Source organism: Amia ocellicauda, chromosome 8 (assembly GCF_036373705.1).
Source record: "Amia ocellicauda isolate fAmiCal2 chromosome 8, fAmiCal2.hap1, whole genome shotgun sequence".
In the NCBI taxonomy this organism is placed as follows: Eukaryota; Metazoa; Chordata; class Actinopteri; order Amiiformes; family Amiidae; genus Amia; species Amia ocellicauda.
Window position 1 is genome coordinate 33,147,411 of NC_089857.1, and position 17,091 is coordinate 33,164,501.

Here is a 17,091-nt window from a genome sequence, read left to right on the forward strand (position 1 = left end):
GATTAACAATGCTGATTACATAATAATGAGAGGCACAGCAATACAAGTAATAATAATAAAAACAAGCCATTCGTATCGAGAGAGCAATGTTGAACGAGTGGGGGGAATCAAAAATCAGTATTTATCATTAGGTTACACAGATCTCAGCACGACAGCTGAATGCACATGAGCTGTAATGCACTGACCCCTAAGCAACTAAGGCTTTTGAGTTTTCATCCTTACATCTCTGGTAAAAATAAAACCAAGTATGAAACTCTAGAAGACTGAGTCTCCAGTCTCGCTAAAGGGCTCCTTTCACTCGGCACTGAGGAGAGCAGCAGGGCCTACAGGAAAAAAGCAAGACTGTCCTGCAAACTGGGGCTGTTTCACTCAGTTCTGGGTAACAGAATTGCCTGCTGCCTTCCAGGCCTGCCTCTACCAATCAGAGCCATTTCACTGTATGGGTCATCTCAAGGCGTAACCCTCGACTAACAAATACAAAATAGATTATGCTTGTCATGAAGGATAAATTCTGCTTACGACAACAGTTCTTATTATGGTATATAAACAGCATTTCTGGTCCAGCAGTTGTCACAAAGATGATCTTCAGGTCAAGAGGACGTTAATTTCCCTCATCATGTCTAGACATACTGCACTGCAACCTTCTAATTGTACCCTGTAGTTTTGCGTGCCTTGAACAGCTCCCTCTGCTGCTCATAGGTGGAAGTGTCCCGGTTCTGAACTGAATTAAATGCTATTGGGTGGCTGAGGCACCTATCAGTCTTGATTTCAGGGTTGATTTTGCATAACAGAGCACATACATATATTAATATTCTGGTATTATAGGTTAATGAAATAGTCGGCTTACTATTGTGATTTCAGATGAAACCATGTTGAACTAGGTACCATCAAGCTGTTTGCAGAGATCCTGGGTCTTATATTTGATGCCTTTTGACACTTTAATGACTTTACTAACAGGATGGCATAAAATGTCTATTTTATACGATCAAGTTTGATGCAGTATTATGGTCAAGAAACTGAACGTCTTCCATGAACAAAACCAGTTCAATAATCTTCTTACAAAAATATGTTTCTGTTTTCCTTCAGTTTAAGCATTTGAGCCTTGTTATTTTGAAACATTTACATTATTTTTCAATACATGCGGCTTAACCTATCTTGGAGAATTTTCTTTTCTAGAATGTCTCATAACCCATTAAAATTAGCCTAATACAGTCACAGCAATCCCCAAACAGATGTACTGCCCTGTGCTGAACACAGAATAAATCCGAGCATATTAATCTCTCTGACAAATACAAACCTCATTAGCACGCTGTGGCCACAAAGCAGCTCCATATTGTTGCAGTGATTTTGAAAGTTGTTTCCTTTTTATGTATGTCAGTGAGTGACCTGAGCATCATACTTCAGCAACACTCGAGGGATATCAATAAGGGGATTTGATTGATCAGAGTTTTAGCCCCAGGCAGAGTGAATAGGCCAGCACCCACTGGCACGAGTAGCGATCATCAGTGGTCTTCTTGATTCCTGATTGAATCTTTGGCTTTGACTTATTTCATCACATCATCCAATCGTCTCCTGTTTAGATATGAGAGCCACATACTTATTTATTTATTTTAACTGCATGTAATTATAATCTTCACAAGGGAGTACCCCTTTTAACCACTTTGGTTAAATCAGTCATAATGTCTGCCTTTCATACATCTATTTTAAAACAAATTCAGCTCAACATTGCCCAGTAGTGATGGGCATATTGCTGTATTTAAATGCAATTGTAGTAACTGCAACTTGAAGTGTTTATGCAGACAAGTACCCTCGAGCAGTATTTTATTCTTTCTACATTAATATGCAAGTATTTGTATAATAATGCCACTGAATAAAACAACCCTTTTAATGTATTCATGCCTAACAATGTTTATTTGGTAAAGATGATGGGGTATAGCTTTATAAAAAAAAAAAAAAATCATTTTTAGTTCAGTAGGATAAATGCATAGTGGGACACTATGAAAAGTTAGACTATTTTTTAAAAAGTCTCAAAAATAAATGTACATGATGCCTAAAGGTTGCTATCCATATTATTTGTAAAGGTGATTTACATATAAATGACAAGACTTTCAAACACTGCTACAGTACTGACACAAAAATGAAATGGCAATATGGATGGCATGAAACAGAAGCAGATTCTGATTTAAATGGTTAATTGCATATGACGAAATAGACTTTAAACTTGAATTTAAATAATTGTTAGGACTGGTTTTGGGTGGGGTCTTTTTGAAGGTGTTCATTAAGGTTTTAGTCTTACAGGGATATGGGTGAATCCATTTTTAATGTGTATAGTACCTAAACCGCACATACTTCCTACCCATAAGTACTTTTACGTAATGAAGGTGGCTTCATTTATTATAAAAGACAGGTTTACAGATAAGAAATTATGCTTTACTCAGCAGCTGCCCCCGTCAAAAGGGAAAACTGGAACGGGATGTTCTCAGCAAAAACAAGAAAAAAAAATAGATTGAACCCATCTTAAAAAAACTTTGTATAGATCTTGTACATTAACTAAACCAAAAATAACAATGTTTGATTGGGACAGCAGTCTAGATTACTGTAAAGTTAGTTAGTTAGATACATTTGCATGGGCTTTATGATTAAATTATTAAGGAACATTTATGTTTTTGGTTTATACGTTATATAAGTGACCAACAAACCTCCTGCAATACATTTTGCTTTAATATCCAACTGTCCCTTTGGGTTTGTATAAACATATTTATTTTCTGCGGGAGTTTTATTTTTCCTTCACACCATTTCTTTGTTCCAGGCCTTATAAAACCTAAATGTCAAGTGAGGGTTGCTTTATATACTATTCTGTCAATCAAGGCAGGGTGGCTTTAATGCATCTGTTTCTGGCTTATTGGCTTTTTCATGAAGAGTGTCTTTCGGAAGAGTCGCGAATAAATAAAGATCCTTTGGCAAGTTTCTCATTTGTGGCTGAGGAATCAAGGCAGTTTTTTGAAACTTCATTTTCTGGCTGATACTGTGAAGATTGCGGCTTGATAATTCTGTGTAGAGCCGCTTATCTGGGAGGATTAGGTAAAACACGGGCTCACTATTAACACAGGTTTCTTTCTATTCATCTAGGCCAGCTCAGTCACTCACTATCTGTGCCCTTACATATGTCACTTAATCTTATCTAGATCTTTTCAGCTCCTTCTGGTGAAGCTTTGCTATCCAAGCTTGAGCTTTCTACAATTCACCATTCCCAATGATATTGCTGACTTCACTCCCCTCCGCTTGACTTACAAGCATTTCTGCACTGTAGCTCTTAATAATAATACCAGCCAACGCATGGGGTTTAGATTTAATGAAAGGGGTATGAGCCTGAAAGTCTGTTCACTAAACAGGCGGGTGCACATTAAAAAGAAAATGAATTGCTTTTTCTATCGTGTTTTCTTTTAAGAAGGTTCCTTAGAATGCTGAAATTGAAAAACATAATTTACATTTCTGTTGTTCCCTCTTTAAGGGGGTTTAAATCAAGCACAATGAGATGCATATTTTCTAAACTGAAACTGGCATATAGTTATGACATTTCTGAATGGAAAATGGGAGTTTATACCATAATACATTGAACTTGTCATGCTGATAAATAACTTTCAATTAAAACAAGACAAATACGTGCTTAATGGTAGTCTAAATTGTATAATATTGTGTATATTACAATTTTTTTAAATCGGACATTTGGTTTCTGCCAGGAGGTTGTGTGTATGTGTTATTGTGTATGACAAAATGTGACACAACCCTATTTGTGTGTAATGCTGAGCACCAGACCATGTATTTTGTATTATATTGGAAAATAAAAGACACCTTGTATAAAATTACACTTCCTACAGATAAAGATTGTACAAACAATGCTGTGATGTTTAATTCCTTTTGTTTATGTCAGTTTAATCACATTGCATTGTTTGTATTGCTCTTCCATTGTTAAGTTGCCCACCCACCTGCAGATACTTACAGATACACTACTGGCATTTTAAAAGACAGTGTAGGCATGATTGAATATAGATAATATAAATATATGCTTTAATCAAAAATACATAAATCAAAAAAGTGATTTACTGACCTTCAAATGGATGTAATATATTGTATGGGTCACACTTTAACATAATTGGCACCTATTCATAATAAATACCACATGAGCCTTATGCACTTCATCTGAGTTCTGCTGTTAATTGCATGTGGGTCAGGGTGAGGGATAGGGTTACAGACAGGGTTTGGGGTTAGGGGCTAATACATGTGATCAACATCAGAACTCAGTGGAAGTGCATGAGGCACACACATTAATTTATTAAGAATTGGTGCCTGTTATTGTAAAGTGCTAATACTTTATGTTCAGTTACCTCCCAACATGCCCTTTAAAATTGTCATTTGATCTGTGGTTGGCCATTAAAAGGATGTTTGATGTGCTGGCTGCCAGATTTGTCAGAACTGCCTTACTGGAATACGTTATTTATTTATTTGTTTATGTCTCATCGGTGTGAATACAACATTGCTGCTTTGCAAAGGATCCTAATCATTTGCCACTGACAACTTGACATGGTTAGCCATTCCTAATTTCTGCTAATCCTTGAAAGGAAAAGTGCTTCCTGCCCTAAGTGCTGAATCTGGCTCGAGTGATACCTGCTACCATCTGTGAGTGACACTTGATACCGTACATAAATGATATCTGATATCAAGTAGCACCAATGTATGACACCTGATGGCAAAATACAGTGTGGAGTAGAACTAATTGAGGGGATGACTGCCAAGTGATTTCAGTGGGCTCGAGGATGCCATAATACAGGCCTTGTAATTGACACTCCGGTCTCCTGGTGATTAACAGGATCGTCAAAAATGACCTCCAAGTCTGATGTGAAAGATGTTTTATGTAAAAATAGTAAAACACACAGATGAAGGCCAGGCCTCACAATGCAGTCGTTATTTTCAGTCCGATTTGATGCAATAAAAGCAGCACTGTGTGAAAAAAAAAAGACTTTCTTTTTGTTACATAAATCAGCACTCTGTTCTCTCTATCTCACTACTCCCTTCTCACCCTCACGCTTCCTAAATGTTTTTTTTACTAATTATACAGGCATTCTCTGCTAAGAGATTACCACATCCTGAAACACATGTTTTAGGGTGAAAAAAAAAATCAAATTCTTAGAGCTTAGCACTGAGGATGTGCTTAAAGGCTAAAGCCTATCAGACTCATAGTCTTGCATTCAGAATTATTAGGGGGATGGCTTTTAAAGAGTCATAAATCCTTCCTCATTACTAATGCACTTTAACTAATCCAATCCAGTCTGTTGCATTTTTTTCACAAGGTGTTCCCTTGAGCGCTTAGATTATGTGTTGTGATAAGCAGATCTTCAAACACAGGGTTACAAAATGTGGCATCCGTGAAATAACAAGTATACAGTTTTACAGCTGCAATGTTCCTTTTCCCAACTGGCATATTTGTAACAGAATTTAAACAGAGGGATGAACACAAAGCTTAATATAGTAACTGGACCTCAACCTGCATGCAAACGTGTTTTATCTCTGGTCTGGACTCAATTCACATTAACATTTGCTGTGAGGCACACAACTTTCACTTCTGTTAAAGAGGAGATTCTTCATGAATGTACACATGTACACATGTGGAGCACAGAACTGTCCATATCTACATTTATTATTATTATTATTATTATTATTATTATTATTATTATTATTATTATTTATATGCACAGTTCTAAAAAGTTATAATCTTTTCATATATTTGTATTCATGTTGTGAATTAAAAGTTTAACCACTGTTCAACATATTTTTACATTGCACATTACATTATTATTCAAATAATAATAGTAATAATTATAATAATTAAATGCCAAATATTTTTCTATACCCTCACAGTTTTGGACTTGCTAAGAGTTTGATCAACTCGGCTCATATGAACACAGGAAGGTTTTAGACAGTCTGCAGGCATCCCCTGAAGCAAGCACTGTCAGGCCATTCACTTGTTTTCTCTCTCTAAGCCCCTAGAACAAACTTCTGCGCTAGAACAAAACAAAAAATATTGGAGAAAGAGTCACTCTTGTGCCAATTAAATCCTGGTTCTTCAAGTTCACCCAGCCCCATTTATGCTTGGCCAACTGTTTGCCAACCCATGGGCAACCCTAGTCACTGTGTACACCTCTCAAATTTGAAGCAGGGATGGTTTTATGATGGTTTTACCATGCGTGTACCTTGCTTCCATACATTTTTATCATAGTACCCTCCAATACATTCATATGAGGGTATTACTCTGGAGCATATCAAATGTGCATACTATGTTGTTAAGTAAAAAGATGTGTATCATTCATAATAAAGCAATGCAACCTTCACAACAACAATGATATCCCATTTTAGGTAAAACCGTCTCTTTTTATAGGGTAGCTAGAAGTAATTTAGAAATACCATGTGTAAAAGTGGATGTGAATCCTTTATTGCATTACCTAAAATACTTTCTGATGCCAGCACAGCATTTGTTGCATGTCAAAAAGACACACTGCTGTGCTCATTGTGTATAAATTATCTGGAATAAAAGTCTCAAATGGAACCATTGATTCAAGGAAAACGGCCTGATCTGATTAACTGCTCTGATGTAATGAAATCCAGCAATGTAATCACAGAAACATTAAGCTCCACATGTAAATCTTATTGCACTCTGAACTGTTTGCTTAGAGACATGTTATGCCATCAGAGTACGTTGTATAACACAGCAGTATTTCATAGAGTGAAAGCCACAGCACTTGTGACAGCTCTAAACATCAAAGTAATGAAAACTTAGGTTCTCTTAAAATGAAGATTATACAATGCAATAAAGTAGTGTTACAGCAAATTGTGTTTTCTTTATTTAAAAGCCAACATAATCCACAGCAGGATCGTTTCATTGGTCCTCTGTAAAATGAAGTACATGGAGTCTTTAATTGAATATCTTGACTAATTTAATTCAGAACTGCAGCATGGTTTAAAAAAAAAAGTTTATTGAGCATTCCTAAACAGATTAACATGTTTCCAACAAAGAAAATACCTATACATTTTTGACAATATTTTTTTAAAGATATGCAGCATATAACAGATTTTAGGGAAATTAAAAAAATCCAAATAACATTATTTTCCACTTCATTTATTATGAATGATTTGCATCCACATGACGTCTTAAGGCATTTAAACATGTTTTATTGCAAATGCTATTTTTAAAATGTAGCCCATTCTTCATTAAAAATATCTTCAATCAACATATAGCATACATAATGGAGGAAAGGTGGTAAATCACCCCATAAATCTGTTCAGTAGCACCTCTACATAATCTCATGAAGTTAGGTAAGGGGTCATTAATTGGATAATGGCCCCTTAATAAAATGGTGAATTAAAATGCTTAATTGTACTACATATTTGCCAATTCAACATAATACTGTGCTGAATAATAGGTAAGCATAATTTATCAGGATGGCAACAGAAATTCCAAGAACGATACCAACGGAGAAAAATCTAAAGTTTGTATTATTATTATTATTATTATTATTATTATTATTATTATTATTATTATTATTATTATTATTATTATTATTATTGCACACTATTTAAAGTTGCAGCAGCAAATCAGGGATTAAACACACCTGCGTTGCAAATTAGCCTTTACAAACAAAGTAACACAAACACATTTCTCAAATTGTGTACTCCCATTCATCAGTCAATACATATTTTCAGACACTAAACTGTGTACTGCAAATAAATAATGAAAGTATTTGTACGTCCAGCTGGATTCAATATATTGTAACATGTACTGCTTTTGAGTGGGTCCAAAGAGCATGTAGTTCATAATTACTACCATGCCAGCAAGTCTGGATTTTGGCTGAAGGGAAATTTAATGTTTGATTCCCAAGAACAACTGCCAGCCTTCTCCAGCATTACCATTAAATACTCAAAATACACTGATTCAAAGATACAGCAAAATGCTCAAACTGCACAACCTGTCTTAAAAGAAAAGACACACAGACAAAATCTGCTATTCCCAACATCAAGGCATTGTAATTGATGGTAGATTGTATAATCTACACTTAGAAAAGACAAACCATTGCTTTACCTCATGAGGTGTGCTTAATACTTATCCCAACTAAAACCACTTATAGGAACATTTCACTACTCTCCATCTCTCCCCACTCCCAAAGTCACCTCTCTTGCAGAAACCCAAATGGAAACCCAAACAACTAGGAATACACTGAGAGACAGGGCTTTTATGCTCAGGTACACAACAAGCAACAATTTAGTCAGCAGCTACCAATTAAGGCATATACAAGGGAGCTACAAATGGTAACAGGGAGCTACAAGAAACATAAAGTGTAATAAAAATTATTTCAGAAGCTTTGGACATCCCCATAGAGTTCACACTTGGCTGTGGGAACATCAGTGTGACTGTGAGTCACAAGATGAATGAGTCAAAGAGAAGCTGCAAGGATAGTGATGGGAGTGGAGAGCGAGAAGGGAAGCAACACATCTTGATAGGGGAATTGGTCGCCCCCGTAATTAAGCTGAGGTGGTCTTCCAGTCGAGGTGAAATGGGGAATTGTCCATTTACCCAAAATTATCTCAATTAAAATTCCATTAAACATCCACAAGCCAACAACATGAACAGAGTAATACATAAAAACATACAAATGTAAAATAAATGTGATATATAAAGGATTATTTTGGACATGAAATTTTAGAAAGCAACATTATTTAGTTTAAGGTGTACACCATGAATTTCTGGGTGGATTGTTGATTTTCTCATAGTTTTCAGTCATATCCATTTCATTCTGTCTATCATTCTGGATAACAACACAATGTGCTTGATTTTCAAATTGCATATATTGTATATGGCCTCATTCAAAAGCCAGGGCTTTTGTTATTTGTTGATGTTTCCTATTCAACTGAACATAATGTTTTCATTTGCAGGTGGTCATTAATTCCCCTGGTACATTAGGAAAGCTTCTATGTAACAAATATGTTTTTCTTCTCCAAGAAATAGCTAGATTTAGATTTGAAATGGTGATTATCTTGTGAAATAACAGGCTTTCAATTCAAGAAACATAATGTGGTTTGTGGCACAGTAATAGGTGTACTGTTTATATTAGATAAGTCATGATGAATAAACAGTTCTGCCATTTCCAAGGATTGTAAGTGAGCTTTGTGTGAACTGGGAAACTACAGGGTGTTCCTGAAAGTGTCACTTATATTTCCTTAGTTTTAATCTACTGTTCCCAAAGCACCAATGTTATATCTTCTTTTCTAGATTAGTGATGTAATTTTATTAATATTATTTTATTTTTAAAAATCAATATGATGTGTGACCTGTGTTCATCTGTCCAGTCCTGGCAACTCAATCACATTAGTTATCAAACTGCTTCATCCCAAACACACAGTATGCAGTACACAAATGAGGTAATTTATGCTTCTCATTATAAACTCTTACCTGTATCTTTTCACCTCAGATCATCAGTCGACTCAAATATAGTCCTCTTTCACTCCTTATCTTCTGCTTTAATCTAATAACAGTAAGAGAACTGGGAAACAGACAAGGCCCAATAATAATAAAAACATTACAAATCACAATGAAAAAATGTGAAGCTATGTCCAATCCACAACTGAATTAATCTTATTTAACCAAATAGAAAAGCAACCCTAACCATAATGGTCTGAGCTAAGCTTCATAGGAAATCTAACCTTAACCTTAGCCAAACCCAAAGGCTATATTGTCCTGAGTATAATCAAGTTTGAAAAACACTGTTTTATAGACTATGTTATTTGGATTATGTACAACCCAAAATGTGGTCTTTGGGTGCAAGGGATTTGTGACCTTACTGTAATGGGCTCAGTGTACTTAATGGGCCCTGTTACAGTCTCCCTCCCTAAAATCCATAACAACCTCAGCAATTGATCAATTGATGTGAGTTAACAACAGCACTGTAGCAAATGCATGTGGACCCTGATTCAAATGAATGTCTCTGGCATATCTCCAAGTACAACATACACTAAACAAGCTTGCTTTGCAAAGTCTTTTGTTATATTTAAAGAGCTACTTTTTCAACAGTTGTCAATAATCCTACATTTACCTGCACAGAGATATAGACTACATCTTCCAGGTTTGTTTGATGGTAGTGGGATGGTAACCATTGCCAATACCTTTTCTCTTTTTGACTAATTTGCCAGATGGATATTAAGTAACTCTCATATTTTGGCAGCTGTTATGTATGTTGGGAGGCCATAACACTAAACAACTAACTCATTCTCAACAGAGCACTTGGATTTCCTCATTAAAGTTGTATGCTTTGTCAAGTAATTTTCCTTGACCTTTTCTATGTTAATTTTACAGAGCATCTTGCAAGCCTTTATAAAAGCTGGATATTCTACTCTTTCTGTTTTACATAATATAATCCCTTTTTATGACAGCTGTTCTTAAAAAAATAACTACGTATTCTAATTTTAATAATTTTAATTAAAAAGTTCTCATCTGTAAAAACAATTTTACAAATAATAAGAGTGTGTTTCATACCCAATATAATTACATGATGAATGTACTTTTTTTTTAACTTTGGGAGTCATAGCTGTAAAATTATTGATTTTATTAATATGCTATCTATATAGTTGTATTCTTTGGGGTTAAGCCTTTATACTGTAGAATGAATGGAATGGGTGGATGATACGTACAAGTCAGTATTGTATGATTAACTGAAATACACAACACATTCATCACACAACTCAATCTTCTCTGAATTTTGCTTAACCCCTTTTCAAAATGTTCATCGATATCATTGTGTTACAGGGCAGGGCTGGAAAATGTGCCTCTTGTTAATGATAGGGTATGTCCCTGTATTGCAATGGACCCACTCTGAGTCTGTCATGCCAATATAAGATTACATATTATAATGTAGCAAAAGGAATCCACCAGTCATTTTACTGTTGCATGTCACGGTCTGAATGGCACACATCAAAACCCCAAACATGGGAAGCAGAAGGCATTCCAGATGTCATAAGCAAATGCAAAATTTGAATGAATGACTACATCCAACAGCAAATATCTTTCAAAGCATTTTTTGATCTGTTCAAATCAATCTCATACCTCACATTATTCTGTTGATTATTCTGCTTTTGTTTACATCTTTAAAAGAAACAGGAATACCAGAAAAAAACAATGTCTTTGCTTGGAAAAGGAAAAACTATGAATTTGTTCATAATGTCTTAAAATCTGCAGGAAAGCAAGAAATCATGATATGGGGTAGTGAGCTTTCAGATGGTCACTGAACACACACAAGTTACTTCCCAATTCTTTAATTTCTAATCTCTGCATAGGTAATATTAATTGTATGAATTAACTTAATTTGATATGCATATTATAACTAATAGGATGTAAATGTAGCAAATATGGTATGTTTTCACCATGCTTCATTCCTTTCTTAAGCTCCTGCTTTATGCTGGCAATTTTTTGAGGCTGCAGACGGGTAAGTTAATGTCTTATTCAATATCTGAGTTCTGCACGAGGTTCATTAAAATAGCTATCATTATGTATATGTCCGTGACCATAAACCACTAATGAAAAAAAGTAATGTTAACGAGCAAAGCACTCCTGGGCAAGGCCACCACGGATGCTCCTTTATTTGGCGATTGGGAATAAAGAACAGAAAAAGGCAGGAAAGAAACGAATTGATTTTGTTCAAGGCTATGGAAGTCAGAGAGTGGATCATCTATAATGGAGCAGCAAAGAACAAAGGGAAATACAGAGGATGTTGACACAGACTTTATTCTGTTGCTGCACTGCAATTTCTTTGGGAAAGAAAAAGCCAATATTTCTGCAGAAAGAAGATAATTCAGATTTTGATTAAATAAATTAACAGGCCAAGGCCAAGATGCTTTTAACCTTTCAAAATGAAGCATTAATTGAAGTGAAAATCAATAACAGGATCAGTTTGTGTCTGCTAGGCCACACTGTAGGTGCATGCTACAGTGCAATTAGCGCACATATGTATTAGCTTGACAATTTTTAAAGTGACTGTTCTCATTCCCTTTGAAAAATGGGGAATCTTATAATTGAAGAGCTAAGAAAGACTCACGCAAAAACATCCCTGCTAAACCAAATTATACCAAATGATAAATATCTTATATCAAAATTGTCTTATATTAAAAGGTGAGGTGTTTTTCTTTTGGCACCAGTTTTCAATTTGGAGAGATTCAACTGTGGTGGTTTTTGTGGTGGAAAGAGACACAAAAAAGTCCCTATTCAATCACACTAAGTACCTCTCCGGTTGTCTTAAATGTGTCAGTGTAATCTGCAAATGGTGATACAGAAAAATGCAATCAAGTCCCTAGGAGAAACTAAATAGCACAAGAACAAACATGGTTATTTTACAGAAGGTGCACCGTGACATACTGAATGGAAGATCACTTCACATTTCATGCAGTCTTATTTCATTTTCACAGAAGGAAGTACGTGGAATAGAATGTGTGAAGATGAGTATTGATCACTAACTCTTGGCTCAGAAAGAACACGACAGACTGGAATTGTGTGGAAGGAATGACGTGTGGGAAAATACAACCATGTAACAAATTTCAATGGCTGAGTTAACGTGCATTCTGATCATTTAATCTCTCGTTCCTAACGGACATGGATTTCCCATATTTTGTGTCATTGTTTAGTAATTTTTGTGACCATTATTATCATGACCATTGTGTGGCTGCAAAACCGATTTGTGCAGAACACGCTGAACACGTCTATATGTCACATAACATTGCATGTAAACGTCACACCCCTAGGAGTTCAATAGTATACAGTAAGGGAAAAAATATTTGATCCCCTGCTGATTTTGTACGTTTGCCCACTGACAAAGAAATGATCAGTCTATAATTTTAATGGTAGGTGTATTTTAACAGTGAGAGACAGAATAACAACAACAAAATCCAGAGAAACACATTTCAAAAAAGTTATACATTGATTTGCATGTTAATGAGGGAAATAAGTATTTGACCCCTTTGACTTCGTACTTGGTGGCAAAACCCTTGTTGGCAATCACAGAGGTCAGACGTTTCTTGTAGTTGGCCACCAGGTTTGCACACATCTCAGGAGGGATTTTGTCCCACTCCTCTTTGCAGATCCTCTCCAAGTCATTAAGGTTTCGAGGCTGAAGTTTGGCAACTCGAACCTTCAGCTCCCTCCACAGATTCTCTATGTGATTAAGGTCTGGAGACTGGCTAGGCCACTCCAGGACCTGAATGTGCTTCTTCTTGAGCCACTCCTTTGTTGCCTTGGCTGTGTGTTTTGGGTCATTGTCATGCTGGAATACCCATCCACGACCCATTTTCAATGCCCTGGCTGAGGGAAGGAGGTTCTCACCCAAGATTTGACGGTACATGGCCCCATCCATCGTCCCTTTGATGCGGTGCAGTTGTCCTGTCCCCTTAGCAGAAAAACACCCCCAAAGCATAATGTTTCCACCTCCATGTTTGACGGTGGGGATGGTGTTCTTGGGGTCATAGGCAGCATTCCTCCTCCTCCAAACACGGCGAGTTGAGTTGATGCCAAAGAGCTTGATTTTGGTCTCATCTGACCACAACACTTTCACCCAGTTCTCCTCTGAATCATTCAGATGTTCATTGGCAAACTTCAGATGGGCCTGTACATGTGCTTTCTTGAGCAGGGGGACCTTGCGGGCACTGCAGGATTTCAGTCCTTCACGGCGTAGTGTGTTACCAATTGTTTTCTTGGTGACTATGGTCCCAGCTGCCTTGAGATCATTAACAAGATCCTCCCGTTTAGTTCTAGGCTGATTCCTCACCGTTCTCATGATCATTGAAACTCCACAAGGTGAGATCTTGCATGGAGCTCCAGACAAGGGAGACTGACAGTTTTTTTGTTTCTTCCATTTGCGAATAATCGCACCAACTGTTGTCACCTTCTCACCAAGCTGCTTGGCGATTGTCTTGTAGCCCATTCCAGCCTTGTGTAGATCTACAATCTTGTCCCTGACATCCTTGGACAGCTCTTTGGTCTTGGCCATGGTGGAGAGTTTGGAATCTGATTGATTGATTGCTTCTGTGGACAGGTGTCTTTTATACAGGTAACGAGCTGAGATTAGGAGCACTCTCTTAAAGGGAGTGCTCCTAATCTCAGCTCGTTACCTGTATGAAATCTTGTTGATTGATAGGGGATCAAATACTTATTTCCCTCATTAACATGCAAATCAATTTATAACTTTTTTGAAATGCGTTTTTCTGGATTTTTTTGTTGTTATTCTGTCTCTCACTGTTAAAATACACCTACCATTAAAATTATAGACTGATCATTTCTTTGTCAGTGGGCAAACGTACAAAATCAGCAGGGGATCAAATACTTTTTTCCCTCATTGTACATATCTCTCACCCCTGGGGATCGGTCCTTTGTCAAAGTGATTTTGCATGCAACTAAAAACATGCAGTTGGAGCAAGGTTCGAGCCCTACAGTCCCATAAGTCTCAAGTTTTCAAATGTCAATGTGTGAAATCTGTCACATTACAAAAATGCGATGATAGAAAGAACTCCTGCTGCCAAATGAGTACGATTTGAGAGCTATGCAGTCTAGATATCGCTGGTTTGAATCTAGAATGTAATAGGCCAGAGGTTCCCAGGGGTCCGCGAGGGGGCGCTAGGGGGTCCACGGCAAAATCTCTCTTTTTTGTTTTCCCCCCAAATCATTTAGTCACAATCTGGAATAAAGAGTAGTCACAATCTGGAATAAACTACCCAGCGATGTGGTAGAAGCTGAAAGTTTGGGAACATTTAAAAATAGACTGGATAGGATCCTTGGATCACTTAGATATTAATGAACACCAAACGAGCATGATGGGTCGAATGGCCTCCTCTCGTTTGTAAACTTTCTTATGTTCTTATGTTCTTATATATTTTTTAAATACATATTTTAGTTGATCAATTATGAAAGAACGAACAGGCCCACCCATCTCATTAGGAATGAGTTGAATGCTTCTTTGAATATAAACTTATCAGCTAAGGAAAAGGTTCTCGATTTTTCCTTTAATTAACAGTATAATGACAGTTGCGTCATTTTTTGTAGGTAGGGGTCCTCAGCCAGAATCTGGTTGGCAAAGGGGTCCTTGGGCAGAAAAAGTTTGGGAATCCCTGTCAAAGCAACTGTGGCTTGAATTCTACATTGGGTGGTAGGCAGCAGGCAGAGTTGAAAGCCTGGCTTTTTTCAGATTTTCTCACGATGGTGAATCCTGTAGTTTACCAGGTGCTGTGAACCCCAGTTTTATCAGTTGGAGCTGTATTAGTTCTCTTCAAGATACTGCAGGTCTTCTGTTTTTACTGTGGAACTGCAGTGTAAGACATGGGTGGCTTAGAAGTTTGCGTTTCTGGGATCACATGTTAGCTGTCTACATCGCTCCAATGTTAAGATTACAAGTTATTAGTTGATGATTGTAGTTGATTAACAATTGCTGATTACATTTGTTTGCAGGGTATTAAACACAAAACTAATGTCTGATTCCACATAATTAATCAATTCAAATCTCAATACAGCCCTGCCCCAAATAATTTTTGAAAGCAAGGCAATGCATAATTACATGGTAGGTGTCAAAGTACCTTTAGCATACAGTAGTGTTACAGACTATACAACGAAAACATGCCACAAATCAAGCCAGATGTGACAGATTTTGCATCACAACACCTAGCCATAGCATGCAATATAAACATAATTTGTAATCCCTAACACATATACCATCCTGCACCAAATCAATACTTTGACCCGCCTGCCAACCAAACAATTAAAATTACAATACTTTGTGGAGGCTTTTTTATTTCGATAAAAAGATTATTTTGTCTATCTAATGCAAATACTTTTTCAGGTTTTTGTTTTGTTCTGGGCTGTAGTGATTGCAGGTGTCAGGTATTTTGAATACACTTTGAATGTAATGAAAGGATCCAATTTCATTGTTTGTTTTTGTCTTTTTTTGGCTGACAGGTCTTTATAATAATTTGCTGGACACTGGTGCTGTATGTAGTGAAGACGATTTTCATTAATAAAATACAAACATAAATGCCAAGAGCCAAAGAAAATTGTCCAGAAGAATCTTGGGACCAACAGGTGTATAGGTAGACAGAAAATTTGAATCCATTTCAACAGAGACAAAAATCTTTTTATTGATATACAGTATTTTAAATCTTGTTTTACTGTAAATGTAATTACACTGTATTAGGTCCTGCATATTTTTCTCCCAAATTTCACCTGTAGTTCCTGTTTTGTTTATTCCCACATATATTATATATATATATATATATATATATATATATATATATATATATATATATATATATATATATATATACAGTACTGTGCAAATGTTTTAGGAAGGTGTGAAAAAATGCTGTAAAGTAAGAATGCTTTCACAACTAGACATGTTAATAGATTATATTTATCAATTAACTAAATGTAAAGTGAGTGAAATCCATACAGCATCAATTCTTCTAGGTACACTTGCACAAAGTCAGGGATTTTGCAGGCATATAGTCAGGTGTTTGATTAAACAATTATACCAAACAGGTGCTAATGATCATCAATTCAATATGTAGTTTGAAACACAATCATTAACTGAAACAGAAACAGCTGTGTAGGAGGAATAAAACTGGGTGAGGAACAGCCAAACTCAGCTAACAAGGTGAGGTTGCTGAAGACAGTTTACTGTCAAAAGTCAAACACCATGGCAAGACTGAGCAAAGCAACAAGACACAAGGTAGTTATACTGCATCAGCAAGGTTTCTCCCGGGCAGACATTTCAAGGCAGACAAGGGTTTTCAGATGTGCTGTCCAAGCTCTTTTGAAAAAGCACAAAGAAATGGGCAGCGTTGAGGACCGTAGATGCAGTGGTCAGCCAAGGAAACTTACTGCAGCAAAAATCGTAAGATGTCCAGCAGTGCTATGAGCTCAGAATTGGCAGAAAACAGTGGGACCCTGGTACACCCATGTACTGTCCGGAGAAGTCTGGTCAGAAGTGACCTTCATGGAAGACTTGTGGCCAAAAAGAC